Source organism: Echinops telfairi, unplaced genomic scaffold (assembly GCF_000313985.2).
Source record: "Echinops telfairi isolate 266 unplaced genomic scaffold, ASM31398v2 ScPeMD7_20;HRSCAF=75, whole genome shotgun sequence".
Classification (NCBI taxonomy): Eukaryota; Metazoa; Chordata; class Mammalia; order Afrosoricida; family Tenrecidae; genus Echinops; species Echinops telfairi.
In genome coordinates, this window is record NW_022103917.1 from 6,898,404 (window position 1) to 6,912,132 (window position 13,729).

Here is a 13,729-nt window from a genome sequence, read left to right on the forward strand (position 1 = left end):
AAAAAAAAAAAGAATAGTGGGTTTTTTTTAAAGTATCTTATTAAAACGGAGGAGTGCCTGAGAAGATCAAAACTCAGCCTAGAAAGTCAGAAAAGCTAATAGAACCTGTCCCACATTGGGCATGTGCCGAAGAGTATGGGATATAAGAGAAAATGTGACCCATAAAGGTGGCTGTGTACCAGGAAAGGGAAGGCAGGTAGATGGATACGGAGAACGCCATTGGAAATTACCTGCCATGCTTTCCTCACTAGGAGATAAGTAAAACAAGTAAGGTGAAGCAGATGTTTAAATCATAGCAAATCAGACCCTGGTATCATAAAGTGGTGAATTGCAGAGCCTCCATTTATATAGATCGAGGCTGACATGGAAGTGTAGTTCTTCTATGAATGGGTGGAAGGGCATGAAAGGTATGTATAACTAGTGACAGGGAAGTGATAGCATTTACAGGGATGTCTTTAGTATTTCGAATGGTGGCAAGAAACGCGTTTAGTAGATAAATCTCTTGGGAGAATGCATTGCTTTAGTCCCTTGGCTGCAGTGTCCTTGGCAAATTCAGAAAAGTTTAAGAATACCAGTTATCTTCGTTACCTAGTACTGGTATAACTGAAATTGCACACGTGGATGACTTTAACAAACAGAAATGTATTTCATTACAGTTTAGCAGAGGAGTAGTCTGCATATATAGCATTAGCACTAAGGGCAAGTTTTCTTTCTGTCAGCTCTATAGGAAAATGCTTGTCTCTTATGAGCTTTTGATTCTGGGAGATCTTCATACTGCTCGGCTTCTCTTTCCCCATCTCTGCTTCCTTGGTTGGTTGCCTTTTTTTTTTTTTTTGCTTAATACTCTTTTATATCTCAAAATAGATGATTGAGTCAAGGCATGCCTTACTCTAATCCTGTCTCATGAACACAGCGATCACATTGAGAGGAATGAGAATTCCAGAACATTTCGATATGCTCATGTGGAACTTGTACATAAATCAAGAGGCAGTTGTGTAAACAGAACAAGGGAATGCTGCATGGCTTAAAAAAAGGAAAGGTGTGCGTCAGGGATAAGTCCTCTCACCAGATTTATTCAATCTGTATGCTGATCAAATAATTAGAGAAGCTAGATTATATGAAGGAGAATGCTGCATCAGGCTTGGAGGAAGGCGTATTAACAACCTACGATGTGCTGATGACACAACCTTGCTTGCTGAAAGTGAGGAGAGCTTGAAGCCCTTGTGGACTGCAACTCAATGTAAAGACCAACTAAGAAAAGCTCATGGAAGCCGCAGGCAGGTGATCAAACAATGCATTGAATAGGGTAAATCTGAGGTACAAGAACTTTTTAACGCTTTGAAAAGCTAGACAGTTACTTGGAGGGTTAAAGTGCACCTGACCCACATCATATTTTCAATTGTCTCATATGCATGTGAAACTTGGACATTGAATATAAGGAAGACTGGGGGGGGGGGGATGCATTTGAACTATGGTGCTGGCCAAAATGATTGAAAGTACTATGGACTGCGAAAAGAACAAAGAAATCGGTCTGGGAAGAAGCACAGCCAGAGTGTTCCTTCGAGGCAAGGATGGCGAGACCTCATCTTACACACTTTGGACATGTTGTCAGGAGAGACCAGTCCGTGGAGAAGGACAGCATGTTGGTAAAGTAGAAGACAAGCCAAAATAAGATGGCCCTCGACCCGATGAATGGACACAGTGGCTGCAACGATGGGCTGCAACATCAGGACAATTGTGAGGATGGCGCGGGACTGGGCAGGGCTTCCTCCTGTTGTCCATCGGGTTGCTAGGAGTTGAAAATGAATCCATGTCACTTACCAACAACAGCAGCCACATCTAGGCTCGTGGCCCCAGAAAATTCAGATTTCGTGAACATTTGAATTTCTATTTCATAGTTTTCTTCCTTTTGATCAGAACACTGCTGTAGAAACTTAGAATAGCCATGGGAACTATGGATGGTAGCTATAGTACCATCCAGTTCTGGCCTCATGCCAAAGAAACAGTTCTTCATGGAGGCAATTAGACACACAGCCCAGTTCCTTCCCCAAACCTTGGGTAGACACTCAGAAACTTTTAAGACGCTGGCAGCATACAGGTAGTGCAGAAACACTGAAAACAGTATTAGGTTAATTGATTGGAATGTCCCTTGAAAGCATGGCCTAACCCTTCATACCCAGAAAATAAATGCCATGAGGTGTTTGGCTGGTTGTAAAAAGCATCAGCAGTTCCTCTTTTCAAAAATTAATTGTTGGTGAAAGATGCATAACACAACATTTGCCAATTCAGTCTTCTCCAGGTGATACCAATTGTATTAACCATGTTTTACAATCACAGAGAGAATTTTGGAGAGAACTTTTTGTTTCTTTTCCTGAAATGATGGGTGTTGTGAGCTTTAGAGAGCCTGGTATCCCCAGAGTCAAGCTGAGAAGACAAGAGGATACTGGGACTGGGGTGCTCTCTGTACTATTGTGGGCAACAGACTAGAGAGAAAAGAGGAGCAAATATCAACAAAGAAGTTTCCCCATTAGAAGGCATTCAGGCACACAGAAGGGTCAAGCCCCCCTCACCTCTCCCATTTGGCATTCATTTGAGGGGACTTTGTCACAGAATCCTGACCTTTTCTCCTTTGACAGTTGTTCCAAGGATCCATACTGCTTGTAGCAAAATCATTATGTATGTGATATGTATAAACTGTCCACAGACATGCGACTAACACTACTACCACACAGGTACAGTGTCCTTGTGGTCCCAACCATGAAATGCATTAGATATATTCTCACCTTTCTTACGTCCGTCTCTCCTTCCACTCATCCTCTACATGAAGGGCTTCACTGGGCAAGTTCTTAACTGCATAGCACTGTACTAAATAAGTACTGATATAGTTCCTTCCCTGTACATTCATGAAAATGTGACTGGAAGTGAGTCTTAGGAATGGAGACATTATATACACAGGGGAAAATATTGGCGAATCCATTAATGGTAAATGAGCCCAGGTACTTTCTAATGACACATGAATCTGTTGATCCTTCACATCAAAGGACTGGCATGTTACTCACAAGGAAAAAGAGGAATGGTTTTCTTTTTACCAGAAATTTATTTTAAACGGTAAATGAAATACTAGCCTTTGGGTTATATAACTCCTTCAACGAGTGGAGGAGAGAAACCAATAGTCCAATAGTGATTTGACTGCACAGGCAGTGATATGACATGAAGAAATGTTCTTTCCAAAGAAATGGTGAAAGGGGGATAAACCTTGCCTCCCACCCTTTGGCTCTCACCACAGTTGATTAGAAATGATGGAAACTACAGAGAAGACAAGGAAAAGTAGGCTGTGGGTACCCAAATGTTGCTGGAAGGTAAAGGTAGGGCAGATCTGACTACACAACCTGCCTAGATTCTCCAACTGCCTGGTCACTTTTTGCCATTTTCCCTTCTCTCCATGATTATTAAATATTATTACTGCATTTGCCACTGATGTCTTGCTTTTAAGGATTTCATGTTAAAAGCTGAAGCACCCAAGTGTTTCCCTTTTGTAATACAGCATATTCTAATGGTGCTCTTTCGCTAATGCTGCAGCCACCTCATTCTCGATTTCCATTATGAGTCATTACTTCAAGATGTGTAACTTGGCGACAGAAAATTGCTCTATAAAGGTACCTGAACAGCAAGTTCTCAGACACGCAAGGAAATTTTAAGATGGTAAAATGTTCACCCCCCAAAAAGGATAATACATAGTCTTATCGTCTTTAATATCTGACTCCCCTTTCTGAGCTCTGAAAAGTTGGAAATCAGTCGTTGAGCTTTTGCTGTTGTTTCTTTTTTCTTTTTGCCTTTTGGAAAGAAAAGACAACCGAGCCGGCCTCCATCTGGAGCAGACTCCATCCGAAAATCTTCGCCCTTTAAACCAGGCTGTAAAGAGGTGAGAGTCAGCTCCCGATTGTTGCACCCTTCTTTGCCAGGGTCACGAACATTGCTATTTTCATTAGTTGGAGGAAAAATACAGCGTGAGCTGTAGTCATGAAAATAACCATTGTTTAAGGATGGTCTCGTTAATGTTCAGTTCCTTGAATTCTACCCTTGGGCATCGGTGTGGTGAAAAGAGCATGCACTACGGAATGAAACAGCTCAGCATTCAGATCGCAGGTCTTCCATGCTCTGCCAAGTGTGGTCAACCTTTACGGAAGTCAGAGCCTTACGTTTTTCACACTTGAAGCTAAAGGCATGTAAGGATTAAATGACATAAGCAAACTAAAGGCATGTAAGGATTAAATGAGATAAGACACACAAAACATGTAGCATGATGTTAAGTGCTCAATGACTAATAACTAGAGTGATGGTAATGCTTGACCATGATGTCTTTCTTGTAAGAAAAACTATAGGATCTCATCTGGGTAAGTGTGTATGTAGAATGCATATGTCCATGAAAAACAGGACTCATTAATCTCGCTCTATGAATTTCATTTAATAGTTTGAAAATGCAAAGATGTGACAAAGAAGCATTTGTGAAGGTGATAAAAAGGGACAGGTGACAATTGATGGAGAAAAAGCTAATACAAACTCAAGTGAATTTACCCATGGCTACAAGAAAGGCCCCAACGAAGCACCATGAAATATTTCAGTAGCTTTAGAGGTTGTGAGGATAAAACTATTGGGGAACCCCGGTTATTCCAATCCCCATCACCAGCTATCAGAGGGATTTTCTAACTGGTTTGAGCCAGAGTTATGTGATACAGAAGAGGCAATTGCAGATATCACTAACGTGGTGCAAGATTTAGCACCAAAGAGTAAGTTAATGATATGGTCCTGAGTGAATCCAACCAACTATCTTGGAGCGAAGTCGTATTCTTGTCCTTTTTGTGGATGTATGTTGATACAGTTTGCCATGGAGTCCATGTACATGTTTAACACAGTCCATCCCACTTAGCCAGCAACACTAAAATAATGTCTTCGTGACAGTGACTCGCGTTAGGGTGTTGCATTTGCAAGCAAAACACACTTTACTTCCTCAATATTGGCTGCTTTCATGGAGGCCCTTAGAGCTGACAACACAACAGAGAACTTCATAAAGAAAGTCTCATGATAGCTGTTATTTATTATGCAAATGCAGCCTGCCATGGCAACATGGCAGCCAGGAGTTTGCTTTCTTTGCACTAGGACATGGCCTGCATATTCAAATGAAGGCAGCCCGTACATTATGCCTACACATTACAAAGATTTTGTTTTCCTTGACACTTACAGGAGAACAAACTGCAATTAATATAGCCTGTTTAAGTAGACAGCACCCAATTAGTTATCATCCATTTTCAGATTGGGATGCTAGACAAAAAACATGGAACTGGGCTCCTTATTCAAAAGGAAAATACATCCAAACTACAGGTTTTCAAAGACACATTTAACTCACAATGGCAAGGATACTCACTTAGCCTTTAATGTGAAATGGAGTGTTAATTTTTCTCTGTCACCTCTTAATTGCTTCCTTATTATACTGTTCAAGCAGTTAATTGCTAGACTGAGTGAAAGAGTGTTTTCAGGGGAAAGGAAATGCCACAGCATGAAAGAAAAAAAAATAGAAGCAGTTCACTAGCGTAATTGGGTCTGATATAACATTAGCTATGGTATTCCCTTTAATGGTATCTACAAAAATTAATAGGCAAAGCCACATTGTTTGTGATTGGGAAAGTAGAGAAAGAGTAAGTCAGCCAGCATGCCTGCATGCAACTCAAATCGCTGTCGTTAGAAGCCAGTGGACTCTTCCATGCCATCCACACTTGGCCCAGATGTAGTCTGCCTTCCCCATGTGTGATGCAGATGGGGACATCTCCGCTACAAGCCAGATATTTCTAGTGCAGAGCTGGTTCCTGCAATCCATGTGGACACTCGCTTGCTTAACTCGTTGCAGTATAATGGGGGTGAAGAGCCGCTCAAAGCAGTTGGGTCTCAACGTTTCTCAAAGCTTTGGAGTTCCTCCTTTCAGCCCCATTTGGCCCTTAAAGAAACCGACCCTTCCTCTGAGTACCACCAAAAATGAGAGTTCATCTTTCAAAGTGTGCTTGTGTTTCTTCGACTAAGGAATGGATAGTCGGAATACAAGGCAAGAAATACAGACATTTATCTAGGCAACAACACAGAGATCGATCACTGGCTTTAATGGGGATGTTCGCATGCCAGTGTTAGAGAACTCATAAATATTATTGTCTACATCCTCTAATTTTATTAGATCATAGCAATTATTAACGAAGAAAGACAGTTCAGAAAACACTAGCCTTAAGAGTGAGATTAAAAGAGCAATTTTTATTTGTACTGCATTTCATTTCATTGGACTTTAAAAATTATTATTTAGGTGGAAGCTTATGGAGAAACTGCCTTTTCAGTCAAGATTTCAAACACCTTCTGTTTTGTGATATCAGTTCCAGTCCTCCCAAAATTACAGCACTCTTCCTGCTTCTTCTCTGTGTTTACCATTTCCTTGCACCCTTCTTTCCTATCCCTTCCTGCTTCCTGAGCTTTATCCCTAGGCAAAGGCTGCCCTTTTGATCTCCTTTGGTTGACTGTTGTAACAAGTGTATGCCTCCTTGGTGTTTTTGTTCACCTTATAGGTCTGTCAATAATTTGGCTGAAAAATGAGTCACAGTCACTATCAGACAAGTAAACTACACTGCGTTTTACTTATGAGAAACGAAAGTAATCTTACTCCTAATGAAAAATAAGGGGGAAAATAAACCACGTACTGAATTGTGTTCATTTATATTTGCACAATAATGAACTCATTGGCATAGCTCTTACCTGTACTTATCTATTTCTTTATTGTATATTTGCTGTCCTTGCCTTGGTTTTTCATAAAAGAAGACGGGTGGATTTTCTTTTTATGAGTGAAATGATACTCTGAGCCTGTTCCCATGACCCACCTCTCCAAATACAAAAATAGGGAAAAACCAACAACCCCAAAGTGCAAAATATTCAATGATAAGATGTTGACGAATTAAGCAATGAAATGAAAGATTCACAAAGAAACCCTTCTAGGCATGGCACTCTTCCATATACGGCTGAAAAGCAAATAATTGGGAACAAGGTTTCTTAATTTAGGGTCATTTCATGAAAATTCCTTAAAACACGACCTAAGAATTCCATGGGTATGGTTCTCTGCACATTTTAATCAGAGAGGATCCTAGCTTAGGGAGTCACATTCCAGGATGCATGACAAATCATCACAAATCCAACATCTGAAAATAACACCAAGCCAAAAGCAAACCAAAGTGCCCTCCACTTGATTCCGACTCATAGAGAAGCTATGTAGGGTCTTTGAGGGGAACTCTTTACAGAAGCATACAGCCTCGTCTTTCTTCTGCAGAATGACCGATAAGTTTGAACCACTGACCTTGTGTTTAGCAGCCTCACAGTGCCACCAGCTATCCTTTCCGTTTGGGCACATGTTATTATCTTACCATGTATGTGGCTCAAGAATCTGGGTAATACTTTGTGGTGGCAGTCAGACTTCTGTTCTTATATTTAGGCTTTACGGGGATGGTCCACTTCCAGTGTGCTGGTTCAGGTTGACTAGAGAGACAAGTTCATAGTTACAGTCATATGTGCCTAAGAAAGAGCTTTATGTACAAGAGCAATTGGGTATTGAGAAAACACCCCAGCCCAATCCAGATCAAGTCCATTAGTCCAATATTAGCCAATATGTCGGATACCAATATATACAGTCCTCTTCAGACTCACAAAACACAAGCAGTGATGCAGAATGCAGGAAGATCACAGGCCAGTGGATGGGAAGTCTTGTGGAGCCAGTGGCGATATAGGCATCTCGGTACTGGAGTGGGTCTCCATGTGGCTTCTCCAGCTCCAAGTCTCTGGCTGCCATCAGCATAGGTTCATGTGTCCTGTCAGTAGAGAGTCTCCAAGGGATTGAGCATGTGTCCCGCCTTCAGTGAGCTATTTATCTCCTTAGCGCCTCCAACTGAGATCATCAAGCTGCTACTTGATTGTCAGGCTAAACTTCACCCCTTCACTCTCATACTATCAAATTGACAACAGATTATGTAACTACCACATCCAGGTTCACTCTGTTGTTGGGGAAAATGTCTGCATATGTCCTGGCAACTGTAGGACTCAGGGCAGTTTGCTTCCTCAAAATCAGCCTGGAGAGGAAGACTCCAGAGTGAATCTGCTGGCAAAAGGGAATCAAATAAAGTAGAATCACCATAACAGTGGCATCTCATCATTTTTGTCATATTTTATTTGCTGTAGGCATGACACAAGTCCTGCCCACACATATGAGAAGAAGATCATGAACCCTATTAGGAGGCAGGGATCATAAAAGCCACCTTAACTTCTCTCTACCACAGCTTTCATCATATTCTCAAAGGAATCTATGATTTTTTAACTTTAATGTAACTTATCTGATCTAAAGAGTCTAAGTGTACTCATATATTTCTGAGTAAAATTGCCACAAAACAATAACCATTGATTATCTTGAGTGGTTTCTATGGGCCAGGATTTTAAATAGAACACAGTGCAGGCTCATTCCACATTGCTCCACAATGTCTGGGGGCCCAGTGGAAGACTTAGTGGCTGGGATCTGGGATCCTGGAGCGCATTACATGCCTGATAGTGACTGGCTTTGGCCTAACAGTTTCTCTCCACGTGTATCTCCATGGGCTCTCTGCATGAGCTAGTTTGGACTTGTACACACTGTGGTGACTAGATTCTACAGGCCATCATCCCAAGAGAGGGAGCAAGGGAGAGCAAAAGCCATGCTGAAGCCATATTGTCTTTATGCTCATAGCCAGAAGGTACATGTCTTTGCTTCTACTGTATTCTTTTGGGGGAGACAATTGCAGAAGTGTACTCAGTTGCAAAGTAATCGAGTACAGAGTCTGCCTCTCCCTGGATAAAGTGTCAACCTCATGGTAACTAACATGCGGACTGAAATACATCTATTGGTGAGGCCGTCTTGAACAATATGATCTGACACCAATAAATGAATATAAGCCTTCAACAATATTTACTGGTGCCTTCACTTTGCGTGACCGAGTACTGAATCCAATACTTATTGAGTGGTCACATTTTACATAGGTCATTGATGTATGATGCTATAGTTGCACATCACCAAAATAAAACAGAAAACCAAGCTTACTGCCCTCAGATCAATTTCAATTCATAATAGTCCTATTGAACAGTCCTGTAGGGTTTCTGAGGCTGTAAATCTTTACATCAGAAGACTGTCTCATCTTTATTCCTTGAAGTGGCTGCTAGATTTGAACTGCTGACATTTTGGCTAGAAGTCCATCTATTAGCCCACTGTGCCATCAGGGTTCTTTACAATTCAATCATCCTTGGAAACTTGCTAAACACATCTATCCTAGCAAATATCCACTTAGACTGTGGTAGTCACCTAATCTGGTGTCAATTTAAGGATTAAGAGTGTAGGGGTGGAGTCTAGGCTGTCAATCTGGAGATAGCTAAAGAGACGTCTGTGGGCATGTCCTTCCCATGAGAATTCTGGGAAATCTGGTACTTCCTCCTTGGAGGTGGAAGACACCTCTCTCTCTCTCTCTCTCTCTCTCTCTCTCTCTCTCTCTCTCTCTCTGCCACTTCCTGGGGGACATTGCAGAATACAAGCGACATGGATGCAACCAGACCTCTGAAGCTGGAGAAGCCACAGAGAGACCCCTGCCAGCACTGAGATGCTTACAACACCACTGGACCCAAAGACTTTCTACCCACTGGCTTGTGATCGTCCTGCATTTGGCTTCATTGCATGTGTTTCATGAGTCTGAAGAGGACTATATAGATTGGAATCAGACATATGGGCTAATATCAGACTTCTGACCTTGGACTGGACTGGGTTGGGATGTTTTCTCAATGTTCAATTCCTCTTGTATATAAACCTCTCCTTTATACACATATATGTCCTTGGGTTTGTTTCTGTAGTCCACCCAGACTAACACAAAGACTGAGGTATTATTGCTCTAAGCCAACAATTATCATTCATGTTGATAAATGTCATGCTTAGGCTAAATATAGAGTGCTATGGACTTGTTGTTAGGTGTTATCCAGTCGGTTCCTACTCATAGCAACCCTGTGTACAACAGCGAGAAGCACTGCCTGGTCCTGCACCACCTTCACAATTGTTCTGACGTTTGAACTCATTGTCTATCAGTTTGAGGTACCATAGTGGTTTGTATGTTGCTGTGATGCTAGAAGCTAAGTCACTGGTATTTCAAATGCCAGTAGGCTGACCCAAGCAGAATATGTTTCAGTGGAGCTTCCAGAATAATGACATACTCTCAAACAAGGAATCGGCTGTCCACTTTGAAGGAATGAGCCGCTGAAAACATGATGCATAGCACAGAAATGCTTCCTGGAGGAAGTGAGAATTGACGATTCAAAACTACAGTGAGTGAGAATTGGCAATTCGAAATTACAATGATGCCTTGGTTGTCGAATGGCTCCAAGCTGGATTTTCCACTTCTGAAACAGCACAGTTCGAAAACCATTCTGCTCGATGTTCATAATTTTGATCCATAGTCAAACCAAAATCCAACTGGAAAAAATCCTGTACAGACTGAGACAGACACGTCTTATCTCACCCCAAACACAAAGGAGCAACACTTCCACCACTCTAACTCAGAAAATTTATAGTCCTGAGTTAGTGCAGGAAAACAGTCATCATTCTGCTTTTTTTTCACACTTTATTTGCATAAAATATCATCACTCAAAAGAAAGTTCCTGATACCAGCAGTAAGTAAACTAAGCTAAGAAGAAAACAGAACCAGGATAGAGTTCAAGAAAGAAATCATTGAAAAATTTTAATCAGGTCACTGTCTGATTTGGTGGCTGAATACATGGCTAACTCCACATTATCAACATTCAGGGCATGTTATTAAAGCGGCTAATATAATGAAAAGTGTGAAACCGTTAACCACAAAACAAAGAGCGCAGCCCATCAAAGAACTTGAAAAATGACTGTGAATTTGGATAAATCAGAAGCAACTCAACAGAGATAGCGTATCAAAGATAGTGATATGTCATTATGCTAAATGACTCCACGGTGATTTAAAGTCCTGGAAATAATGAATTCATAAGTGTAACTTTGGGAGCTCAGAACCAGTTATTTGGTTTTCCATTATTTTTTATGGAAAAGATATGTTCAGTTCTCAAATTTTTCAGAGTTTGAACACGAATTTGGAATAAGTTTGACAACCTAGGTATCACTGTATATGTTCATAGAACCTGCATATAATATAGGAATGTCATGTGGGCTAGATAAAACCTTAGTTATAGGATAAATACTATCATAGTCTTCTTCTAAGCCTTTGGTGGTGCCTATATAGCTTAGTGGTACTTTTAAAAGAAGATAAACCATTTTATTAGGGTATAATCCAAATGTCTTACGATTCAATAGTTCAATCAAATCAAGGAGAGTTGTACAATCGTTACCACAATCATTTTAGAACATGTTCTTCTTTCTTGTACTCCTTGTTATTAGCTCCCCATTGGCCCCCCAAGCCCCCTGTGATGCCCCCAATACATTGTCTCTGTAGATCCACCCATCTTAGATTTCATATATCAAAAAACATCTAGAAACAAAAAAGAGCCAAAAAGGCTAACAACAATAAGACCAAAGAAAAGCTCAATTGAAAAGAAAGCAGAAAATATTAAAAACTAAAACAACTTTTTAAAGGGAGATCAAATGATAAAAAGGGACATCAAAAATAGTACTGTAAGAGCCTCCTGTGACTTTGTATTTCTCTCTTCATACTGCCTCATCCATCACTGTACCCTTCCATCAAACTGCGCTCTCACCATTCCTAAAATGCGATTCACTCTTACATTATTACACATATGCTGTTCCTGTAGAATGGGATGTCCTTCCTACTTGACTACATATTTGTTCCTGTCCTATCTTAATCATGCCAAAATAATTAGTTCAAATGTTTTCTTCTGCTTGAGGCCTTTTGTGGTCAATCTCATCCAAGATAGAGTTCATTGCATATTCTATTCTGTCTTATAGGGTTACTGTGAGTCAGAATCAACTCAATGGCACTGAGTTGGTTTTTTGAGGGCGGAAGGTTTACATATTCTCAACAACTTTTTTCCTGTATGCCTACTGTGTGCCATGTAGGACGTGAGGCATACCCTTAGATAAAGGGTAAGGCATACCCTTACCCTTATACATACCCTTGGTGCCTCCAGGAAGCACCAAGAAACAGGAGAACAAACAAACAAAAGGTAGTCCCATCAAACTCACTGAGGTGCAATAGAAACAGAAACAATACATTTTCCCTCTCCTCCCACCAAATAAGAGAACAGTCAGCTCTCACATTTTGATAAATGGTAAAATGCCTCTCAGTGCTCCCTCCCTCCCCCTCCTATCTTCATTTGCTTTGGCCCGTGAGTGTGATGTTCCTGCCAAATGGGTCAATACGAGAGAAAAGTTAATAATCTAGCATATGGAAGTCAAGATCACGCTGAAAAACAAAGCTTTCTTCAATATGCCACACTCTGTGTTCTGCCACCAGTCACCAATCTCCGCTACACATACCCCGGAATTTAGCACCCTGAAAAGAAGCCTTCTATTTCCATTGGCAAACAGTATCCTAATTTCCAGAGACTGAAGCTACTCTGCACTTCTGACACCAGAGGAAGCATGACAATGGCAACTAATGGATATCCCATTGTGTTAGGCAAGCTCAGGGCCCCAAAGCACACTGTCATTACAGATCTCCTCTACTCTCATCCTGACCTCTAATCAGGGTTTTATAAATTAACAATCCTTTTAACTACTTCATTTCTGATTGCCATATCCAAACCAACCAGCCATTAGGGCCTGACACTTCACTCATTAAGAAAGGTGTTCTTTGAGCTGCTGTGCAAGGCTTTGATAATGCAGCCAGTCCCCCATTCTATCACTTGTCCTTTCAGTTAGTCAGTTGATTGAGCTGTTAATACTGCTCTTAAAAGAGAGAATAATCAGTGATCTTTACAGTGCTATTAGCTGACAGGTTGGAATCCTGCAGTGCATTCTGTAGGTTCCCCAAGCTTCAGGAGTTTCTGGGTTTCTAGAAAATATATTCTTGCACTCACATTGGTTTAATAAACTAGTGACTACTATCTGAATTACTGTCCTTGGTAGTCCGGATGGGGAATCTAAATGAATTCAAAACCTCAAGAAAATCTGTGCTGTGAAAGTTGGAAAAGTAACTCTGACAGTTCACTATTGACCAGGCCTTTGGAACACAAGATGGAGAATGTAGACACAGAGCTTCTGGGTATTTCTGAGACTGTAACAGGTTATGTGAGTTGAAAACCCACTCTTGCTCTCACAGAGAGGCTGGTGGTTTAAAACTGCAAACCTTAAGGATCCCAGCCCAACATGTAAAAGCTACACCACTAGACCTCCTAAAATTATGCACAGACACACGAATGTCTTCGATATATAATGTCTTTAAAAATAACAACAACAAAAAACAGACTAAATTAGATGGAATAATAGAGACACGAGAAAGACCCCAGGGACTATGGAGGACAGAATAATGTTCAAAGGTATCTATAATGAAAGACAAGATGGGACAAAAGAAAAATCCCTTAGAAAGCTGGACACATTGTGAAGGTAGGTACTTGAAATAGAGAATTTGGGTGAGTTCTAAAGTACTAGTCAGGTATTATGATTTTGAAATGACTGAATTGATTGGGTTTGCATATCTATGTATATTCCATC